The sequence below is a fragment of the Propithecus coquereli genome, unplaced genomic scaffold (genome assembly GCF_000956105.1).
Source record: "Propithecus coquereli isolate 6110/MARCELLA unplaced genomic scaffold, Pcoq_1.0 Scaffold293, whole genome shotgun sequence".
In the NCBI taxonomy this organism is placed as follows: domain Eukaryota; kingdom Metazoa; phylum Chordata; class Mammalia; order Primates; family Indriidae; genus Propithecus; species Propithecus coquereli.
In genome coordinates, this window is record NW_012148541.1 from 618553 (window position 1) to 628198 (window position 9646).

The following is a 9646-nucleotide window of genomic DNA, read 5'->3' on the forward strand; positions in this document are numbered from 1 at the left end:
CATACTTGTTGAGCAGAACAGTTTCCTGAAATGTTTCACTAGAGATATGTTCTCTTCAAAATATATTTTCTATTGTCTACTATTAACTCTGACTAAGAATGTGGGCCAGTAGGCTTTATTTGCTGTGACCCTCTATGACAATTGGGTATAAGGTAGGTAGCACTGTGGTTTTTATCTGTGGATTCTCATCCTCAGGGTTGGGTTAGGCCATGACAACTCAAGACAACTGAATATTTTATTCCTAGCCTATTATCCGGTGTGTGTCATTGTATAGATATAGCATAATAGTAACAATATATCTTCTCTAAATCTTCTAATACTTCCATGACAAGTATATTGTATTTCACAGAAGTATTCCATTTTATGGGATATATCTGGAAGAAATGAATCTTTTCCTAAAAGCTGAGGTTTAAGATCTTTTACAAAGTCTCAGTGGTACAAATCTGCTTAGAGATTTGCATGCAAGTTGAAGATTTCCAGATTAGAAGTGTGCCAGTGAAGCAAGTCTCATCAAATATCACTTTGGCTGGTTTTTGCATTTTTTCCCTTTAACTCTGCAAGTGATAAACAGGCTTTCAGTAAGGGGAAACTATTTGATATTTAGAGAGAAATATTCATGGGGATACCTACTATGGAGGTGAAGAGTGTTCCAAAGAGCAGTGCAGGATGTTTTGACGTAATTTGGAAAGTCTGCATAAGCAAATATATTGTACTTCATCCTGTCTTATCTGGTCTGTAGTATTATTTGTCTTTAAAAAATAATACTCTTGTTTTTAGTGTGTCCAGAATGTTTTGTGTTGAGCCAGTTGCTTCTCTCTCTCATTGATCAGCTCACCTGATCACCAGAGCACTTTTCGTCTAAATCCTACAGCCAACTCTCCCCAAAGTCCCCACCATCAGTTTATTTGCCTGTAGGAAAGATGAAATACACAGATATTACAAATTTCAGCGAGAGAAATTGGGCTTGTCTCATGTCCTGGATAATTCTGTTGACAGCTATCAATGCTAAAGGTCAACTCTCCTTCCAGGACATCTGTTGCAACAAAAATATATTATGATAAAAAATTTTAAGTCTTATCTAGGGACTCATTTATTTTAGTCAATATCCAGTACAGCAAAATTCTCTTGCAGTGCGTTGCCAAAAGATTTAACCTAGATATATTGCAATCACTTCTCCATATATTTTCTCAAAATATCTAGATATAGATACTGAAAAAAACAGTCTGTCTTATCTTAGCTTTATTATTCTACTCATAAACTAGTTTGGTTTGACCTAATTATACTGAAAATAAGGAATAACCATGAATATTCTGGAATAAATACCTGTGAAAAAATGATGCTCTGAGATTTTCATAACCAAATCACAGTTCCCCTCTGAAAGTGTGCATTTCATATAATTGCCGGAATATTACAATTTGAAGCAGTAGCAGATATACAAAGTAGTTCAATTGCATAGTGTTTTGACATTGAAAATGAAGGTGTTAGTGGTTATTTGGTGAAAAACTATCACAGAAGATGAAAGTTAAAACCTGAAAGCAATTGATTCAGTTTAATTATTAGCTAGAATAAGGTTATTGTTGGTTTTCAGCACCTTTTTTATTGGAGTAAAACCAGCATGGGAAGGCTTAGTTTGGTGAATAAAATAGATACGAATATATCCAAACTGGTTTTAAGTGTACATTGAATTGCAGATAGAGTATAACACAAATCTGGCAATCTTCTGTTAAAGTAAATTGCAGTAACAAGATTTGTGATTCCGTACACTTTGGGCCCACATTTATAGTTTGTTAAATCTTCATCAGAGTTGTTACCTATGAAATAAGTAGACTAGAAATTCTACAGGTAAATTCCAACTTTGGAAGCAGAAACTTTTTTGAGACAGGGTCTCACTCTGTCACTCGCGCTAGAATACAGAGGTGTCATCATAGCTCACTGCAACCTCAAACTCCTAGGCTCAAGTGATTCTCTTTCTTCTGTCTCCCAAATAGGGGGGAGTACAGGCATGCTTGGCTAATTTTTCTTTTTTTTTTTTTTTTTTTTTTTTTTGTAGATACAGGGTTTCAGCCTTCCTCCGGCTGGTCTCAAACTCCTGGCCTCAAGCAATGCTACCACTTCAGCCTCCCTATGTTCTAGGATTACAGACTTGAACCACCATGCCCAGCCAGAAGCATAAAGTTTATTGTAATATAATAGATTCATGGTGCTCTCTCTTAATTAAGGATGGAAGAATGTCCAATTTAAAAAGGTAGAGGCAAAGAATTCAAACAGCAAGAAAAAAAAAGACACCAAAAAGTGCACAAAAGACATGAGCAGAATTTTTTCAAAAGAAGAGAGACAAATGGCCAAAAAATATATGAAAAAATATTCAATATCACTAATCAAAAGGGAAATGCAAATTAAAACTACAATGAGATACCACCTTACCCCTGTCAGAATGGCCATTTGTAAAGAGTCAAAAAACAACAGATGCTGGCATGGTTGCAGAGAAAAAGGCACACTTACGCACTGTTGGTGAGACTGCAAACTAGTGCAACCTCTATGGAAAACAGTATGGAGATTCCTCAAAGACCTAAAAGTAGACCTACCATTCAATCCAGCAATCCCACTACTGGGATCCCAAAGGAAAAGAAGTTATTTTATCAAAAAGACACCTGTACTCAAATGTTTATTGCGGCACAATTCACAATTGCCAAAGATGTGGAATCAACCTAAGTGCTCATCAATTCATGAGTGGATAAAGAAAATGTAGTGTATATATACCCATGCAGTACTACTCAGCCATGAAAAGGAACGAAATAATGTCATTTTCAGCAACTTGGATGGAACTGGAGACCATTATCCTAAGTGAAGTATCTCAGGAATGGAAAACCAACCACCACATGTTCTCACTAATTAAGTGGGGGCTAAAAAATGAGTACACATGGACACAAAAAGATGTAAAGGACATTGGAAACTAAGAAAGGGGAAGGGGGAGGGTGGGAGCGGGTGAGGGATAAAAGCTTACCAATCGGGTACAATGAACACTCTTCTGGTGGACACTGAAAGCCCTGACTTCAGCATTATACAGTGTATCCGTGTAATAAAAATATTTATACCCCCTTAATATTTTGAAATAATAAAAATAAATAAATAAGATAGAGGTGAGCAAGTTTTATTCAAAGTCCATTATAAGCACTTTTCCATTAGATTAGGTTAATCCTCGTAATTTTTTATTCTGAAAAATATATGTATTCTCTTCTGTGTATTACAATATATTGGGCATTTTCCTCTGTTGTTTCATATGATGATATTCATTATTTTATAACTCTCTAACAAGTTTCTTCTTGACTTAAAGAGTATCTAATAATGGACCCAGAAAATTTAAAATTCTTTCCGGCAAGAAATACACAATTCTGTAACTCAACTATTACATTTAATTTCTCTTAAAATTCTGAAACACAAATACATAAGCAAGAAGAATATGTATACATTAATGCCTATCATCATGGTTCCTAAGAGGTGAACACCTCCACAGCCCATATCACAGTAGTCTAAAATAATTTGGACACAGATTAACAGCACACACATACATGGTTGCTCCATAATTATTTTTATTTATTTATTTATTTGAGACAGTGTCCCGCTATGTTGCCCAGACTGGCCTGAGACTCCTAGGCTCAAGCGATTTTATATTTCCAGAACTTAAGTCTGCTGCATACTATATGGCATTAAACTGGTAGCCTTCTTTTATATCTTTGAGTTATAAATATGTATTTTAGGGGGGAGGGGGGCAAGGGCAATATACATAACCTAAACATTTGTACCCTCATGATATGCTGAAATAAAAAAAATAAATAAAAGTAAAAAGATCTTTATAGGCCGGGCGCGGTGGCTCACGCCTGTAATCCTAGCACTCTGGGAGGCCGAGGCGGGCGGATTGTTTGAGCTCAGGAGTTCAAGACCAGCCTGAGCAAGAGCGAGACCCCGTCTCTACTAAAAATAGAAAGAAATTAATCGGACAACTAAAAATATATAGAAAAAATTAGCCGGGCATGGTGGCGCATGCCTGTAGTCCCAGCTACTCGGGAGGCTGAGGCAGAAGGATCACTTGAGCCCAGGAGGCTGAGATTGCTGTGAGCTAGGCTGACGCCACAGCACTCACTCTAGCCCGGGCAAAAAGAGTGAGACTCTGTCTCAAAAAAAAAAAAAAAAAAAGATCTTTATAGTAGGAAGTTATATATTCAGACTAGATGAGGCATCTAATTTGTGAATTCAGAAAAGAAAAATTAATTTTGAAATTATAATTAAAAGTTATTCATTGCTTTAAAATTTTGCCTTTAAAATATATAGAATTGTAATATTACACTGAAATAATTCAATTAACTGGATTACATGACAGATAATACTAACCAGCTAGTAGGAGTCATATATTTAGTTTTACTAAAATAGTATTTCTTACATATCTAATATGTGCTCACCTAACATTTATGGGGCACTTCTTATGTGCCCAACTCTGTGCTAAGTACTTCGCAGACTGTGCTAGTTAAGCGAGGGTATACTCCAACACTACATGTAGAAATAAGTGTAGAAGGCGTGGATGGACTCAAGTGTGCCAGAAATATTACTTCATTTTCTATAATAATGTAATCTCTGCTTCTTAGTCTCCATTTCATAGGAATGATGCTAATCTAAGCTCTCATTTTTAGGGTCCCTACCCTATAGAGTTTATGCTACACTTTTAAGGTACCATAGTTTGGTGAGAGACTCTGGTCTTCAGAAATCTGACTACACAGATAGTGCTGAGATGCCCATTATCTCAGGTTGAATGAGTATGTCAGGTATAGGGACACACAGCTGATTTTGTGCCAAATCTGGATACAGGAATCTTTGCTGAGGCTTAACTTCCTGTGCCAACTGTCTCACACCCCACAGCCATTCCCTTCCAGAACTTGTTACCTCTTTTGACAGTGCTGACAGGAAGCAGAGCTCGAGGAAACTCAGGCATTTTTCTCTTTCTTCCTCCACACCTTGGGAGTTTGTTTTCCCCCTAGATTTTTATGTGTATGTCCAGACTTCAGAAGAATCTGGAAATCTCACTTGTTCACTACAATATAGTGGCCAATTGCTCAGGCCTTAGAATCAGACAGATCTAAGTTCAAATTTCTAACTTTACCATTTACTGTATGGCTGCTTAATGGTGAATTTATCTTACCTCTTTGAGGCCGTATCCTCTTTTTAAATTGTAGATTTAAAAAATATCTATCACAGGGATGTTGTAAGGATGAGATAACACATATATAGAAAAAACCTGTTAAAGGTAATGTTAAGTAAATGGTAGCTATTTCAGGAAATATAAAGTAACTTCATCTCAAAATATTGGGAGCCTCATCAATAGACTGTGTCTAATTTTACTAAAGACTTTGAAGGACTCTAACAAGTGGGAGTACTATTGAAAATAAGTTAAAGGTCTTGATCTGTTTTTTCATTACTTTTAAATTAGTGCTATTAAGATAGTAAAAATGATCTGATGCTCTTCCCTTGGTGATTGATTCTGTCTTCTGACTGGTCCAGATCTGCCTGGCTAATGATAAAATTTTTAACAGGGTTTAAACTCCTCTGGTCTTTTAGAAGGTCTGTAGTAGATTCATGAGGCTCCCAGAAATTTTCCTGCATCAACATGTTTCAAACAATACATGTGCTTATTAATGGGATTATTATGACTAGAATATGAGGATCTGTAACAAAAAAATTAGAAAAGAAAATGTAAACAAAAGTGAAATGAATGTGAAAAACATGTTTACACTTTTACAAAGGCTAAAAAGAGGCTGTACATATTTTTTTAATTTTTTTATTTCAGCATATTACTGGGGTACAAATGTTTAGGTTACATACATTGCCTTTGCCCCACCTGAGTCAGAGCTTCAAGCGTGTCCATCCCCCAACGGTGTACACCGCACCCATTAGGTGTGAATAGACCCATCCCTTCCTGCCCCCTCCCACCTGCCCGACACCAGGTGAATGTTACTACCATATGTGCAGATAAGTGTTGATCAGTTAATGCCAATTTGATGGTGAGTACATGTGGTGCTTGTTTTTCCATTCTTGTGATACTTCACTTAATAGAATGGGCTCCAGCTCTATCCAGGATAATACAAAAGGTGCTAGATCACCATTGTTTTTTTGTGGCTGAGTAGAGCTATATATTAAATCATTATGGAAAGATGTATTTGTGTGATTGTGTGCAAAGGCTAAGGGTAGGAGATGCAGTGAGGGCAGGAGTGACAGCTGCCTCTTAGTACTGAACAAAAACCAGGCCAGGGATTATTTTCTGAGAGTTATACATAAGCTTATATTTCATCCCTCTTTGAATATACATGCTTCTTATTGCATATTCAAGAAGCCATATGCGTGGAGGCACGTCTGTAAGGCTGTTAGTCAACCTACACATTCTAAATCTAAAACAATTAAATCTCACTAATACAATATTTCTGTATAAATAGAATACCAGAGTAGAATACCATCTTGGCAGTTTATTTCAAAGTTAGCAATGTTGTCAATTAGGAAAACTAATGTTAAGAGTATTAGTGTTTTGATGACTTAAAAAACAAAACAAAACTATTGTTAGTTGTTATAGTCAATTTACTCAGACAAAGAATTTTTAAATGTTGAGGTGGGCTGACATATAACCATATTTATTTATTATTTCTCATTCCAAAATATTGTCTTGAGTTTTGGTTGTTGAAAGTGAGGGAAGGAGGAGAAAATGGGTAAACTGCTATTAATAAAGGGATCTTTAGAGGATGAGCAGTCTTCTGTCTTTGTCATTCACACCCCTTAGGATACTTTCACTAACTCTTTGGAATTCAAACACTTCTCTAATAGGTGATATTGAGGATGAGATGGAAAAGAGAAGAGGGATGAGTGAAGATGGGAAGAGATAAGAAAATACATTTTATATATTTATATTTAAATATTTATATATTTTTTTCGTTTGGGTTCTATTCTAAACAAATATAGACTTATGAGAGACTTGAGCATTATTAGGTCATGCAGATATATGCTTTCGAAAGCCCCTTCTGTGCTTGTTTAATTAACCCCCCTCATTTGTAAGTATTTGTTCTCTCTCTTTCTTTTCCGTGAGAACTGAGGTTGTGACTTGCTTATTCACTGTGACATACCCAGGTCCTAGAATAGGACTTGGGATATAGTACGTGGTCATAAATGAAAGTGAACTTTGGATAAACTAATTAAGAAAGTGCATGGATTAATCACAGAGTGATTCTTCAATTATCGTATATTAAGTCTCCTGAATTTGGAGCTTATAACCAATCCCAGATCAAGCTAGTTTATCAACGTAACATCATAGAAGTCACTTTCCTGTATACTTTAAAATAAAAATGGGTTGATTATTACACATTCTATGCATGTAACAAACACTCACATGTACCATAAATATGTGAATTATTATGTATCAGCAAAATATTTTTAAAAACTAGCCATTACACTTCTTGGATTTTATCTGTTGTCAGCTAACTTGTCAATTAATGAAGAAGAATGTAAAATAACTTTTAGCGAACATTGTTTCTAATAGCAAAAATGAGAAGAAATTTGAATGCCTATCAATAGAGTTCTATAAATGATGTAAAATCCTTATAATGGAATGTTATTTAGTTAACTGTGAAAAATAAGGTAGATTTTAAGATATTGACTTAGAAAATGTACACATAAATTGTGAAAAAGTCCATGTATTGATATGTTATTATAAAATATATGTATATACATATCTGTGTCAAAATATAAAATTAAATAAAAAATAAAAATGGGTAATTTAATAAAAGCAAAAGCAATGGCAAGTCATTTCACATGCATTATCTTATTTGATGTTCACAACAACCCTGGAAAGGAAGTACTATTATCCCACTTGACAGGTGAGAAAATTGAGACATGGAAAAGACATGTAGCAGGACTACAGAGACTGTGCACTGAATCAGCACATAAGCCTGATTCATTTTCTTCATGTGAGAGCTCATCACATATTTGAAGACCAATGTCCCAGCTTTCCTAATCCCCAAGTCTTATTTTCTCCCTCTCACATGTTTTCTAAATCTGTTTGCATTTTCTCTTTCCATACCAGGAGCCTTGATAATTAAAAACTATTTTAGTACCACAAAAAGACTTGCACAAGAATTTTACAGCAGCTTTATTCATGATAGCCAAAATATGGAAACAGCCCAGGTGTCCAACAATAAGACAATGGATAAACTTTGGTATATTCCCACAATGAAATACAACTCAGGAGTAAAAAGGTACGAACTACTGATAGACACAATACGGATGAATCATAGAAACATCATGTTGCATGAATGAAGCCTTACACACAAGAGTACATACTGTATATCCATTGATATGAAGTCATACGAAAGGCAAAACAATCTGTGATGGAAACAAAACAGGACAATAATTGCCTCTGGGGGTTAGAGGTGGGTATTTATTGGCAACAGACATAAGGGGATTTTCTAGGGTGATGGTAATGTTCTGTATCATAATAGCGCTTTGGCTTACACAGGTGTATGCTTTTGGGGCGGTGGAGAGTTACAGAATAGTATGCTTAAGATTTGTGCATTTCATTGTATGTGTTAACTCAAAAGAAAAAAAATACAACAAATATTTAACTCTTGTTAATGCTATACATGCTGTAGTATTTGGGGAAAGTGTACTGATATCTGTAACTTACTTTGAAATGCACAAAAAAAGAGATAGAATGGGAGACTGATAGAACGGGTAAGTGGACAGATATGGAGTAAAGCAAGTATGGTAAAATGTTAATTGAAGAACCTAGGTGGAAGCTATATTAGTATTCATTGTAAAATTCACCTTTTCTGAAAATATTTTCAATATACAACTTAGGAACAAAATAAAACTCCCCAAAGCCATTTCACCACCTAAAATCATAAGCAGTGGTTAAAACATGAGCTTGAGAGTCAGCCACACCTGAATTCAATTCATAGTTCTGTCATTTTCAGTCTGGATAACCTTGGGAAAGTTACTTACTTTTTCTGAACCTCTGTTTCTTTACTTATAAAATCGCAATAATGAGATCAAGGATCCAATTCTCTTAAGTGATGTAAATAAATAACAGAGTGCCTGGTACTTTCTTATTCTATTAAGCATATATATGATTATATGAAGTGAAAATATGTACTTGTACTCATTATCTCTATCAGTGAAATGTATAAGTATTGAGGATGCATGGAACTGTGAGTAAACTTGGAATAAATATATCTACCAATAATAGATACAGATGGTAAAATCCAAGAAAATAGTATTCACCTGTATGTCTCAAAAAGATTCATTACCCAAAAGTTACAAAAGAAGAGCTGCCTAAAAGACATGATTCACTATGTCTTGGTGATCCTATTAGTTATCCAGGAGAGGGTAATGAGGAAAAATGAAGTTAATATCGAACTGAGATAGGACATTTGGTGACGAGGCTAAATGAGCAAGGGAGATGAACTGAAAAATGAGAGGGTTTTTTAAAAAAAGACTAGCTCTCTGATGTAGTTAAACCATACTTGCCATTATTCCCTCAAGGGTTGGCAATTTGACAGTTGGCTTGAGTAGGTTCTCTGAAAGGTAAAAAAGTGAAATAAGTTCCTGCTACACTGCT